The sequence below is a fragment of the Cucurbita moschata genome, unplaced genomic scaffold (genome assembly GCF_002738365.1).
Source record: "Cucurbita moschata cultivar Rifu unplaced genomic scaffold, Cmos_1.0 Cmo_Scf00094, whole genome shotgun sequence".
Taxonomy (NCBI): Eukaryota; Viridiplantae; Streptophyta; class Magnoliopsida; order Cucurbitales; family Cucurbitaceae; genus Cucurbita; species Cucurbita moschata.
In genome coordinates, this window is record NW_019268610.1 from 29,612 (window position 1) to 30,016 (window position 405).

The following is a 405-nucleotide window of genomic DNA, read 5'->3' on the forward strand; positions in this document are numbered from 1 at the left end:
TCGTTCAATAAGAGAGACCTCGAAAACGATTGGATTATCGCATTAACCATTTGAATCATCTGCTCATCTCAACCATGATGTCGTTCAACAATAGAGACCTCGAAAACGACTGGATTATCGCATTAACAATTTAAAATTGAACAAAATATCTATAACATAACTCTAACAAAGGTACGAAGTTCATAAAAGTCTTTTTAGTCTAAGATAGAAACTGTAAAATAAAATGAAATAAGAAAATAATATTCCATTAACGAGAATGGAACTCGAGTCACTTGGGTGAAAGCCAGATAACCTGACCGCTGGACGACAATGGATTTTTGGTGTAGATGTCCTAAAGTCTTTTGTCAGATCGCTGAAGAGTTTTAGCATGATCTTTTGCTTAATGTCTAACTCTTCGACACGTCC